We start from the raw sequence: 249 nt of genomic DNA, 5'->3' as shown, positions 1-249 counted from the left end.
TCCTTCCTTCCTTCCTTCCTTCCTTCCTTCCTTCCTTCCTTCCTTCCCTCCCTCCCTTCTTTATTTCTTTGTTTATTCCTTCCTTTCTCTTTCTTTCTTTCTTTCTTTCTTTCTTTCTTTCTTTCTTTCTTTCTTTCTTTCTTTCTTTCTTTCTTTCTTTCTTTCTTTCTTTCTTGCCTTCTTGCCTTCTTTCTTTTTTGCCTTCTTTCTTTCTTTCTTTCTTTCTTTCTTTCTTTCTTTCTTTCTTTC

At 34.1% G+C, this 249-nt stretch overlaps 1 long non-coding RNA gene across 1 annotated transcript in view; it reads left to right on the top strand.

Annotated features, from left to right (window-relative positions):
* LOC138153092 (uncharacterized) overlaps window positions 1-249 on the top strand; it is a 378,103-nt gene that overhangs the window by 206,401 nt on the left and 171,453 nt on the right. The gene's annotated exons all lie outside the window — the stretch shown is intronic.

This window comes from Petaurus breviceps, unplaced genomic scaffold (assembly GCF_028583685.1).
Source record: "Petaurus breviceps papuanus isolate PSGF00001 unplaced genomic scaffold, PetGlider_PUasm1.0 90977, whole genome shotgun sequence".
NCBI lineage: Eukaryota > Metazoa > Chordata > Mammalia > Diprotodontia > Petauridae > Petaurus > Petaurus breviceps.
The sequence above is the reverse complement of the archived record's forward strand: the minus strand, read 5'-3'. Positions and strand labels throughout refer to the sequence as shown.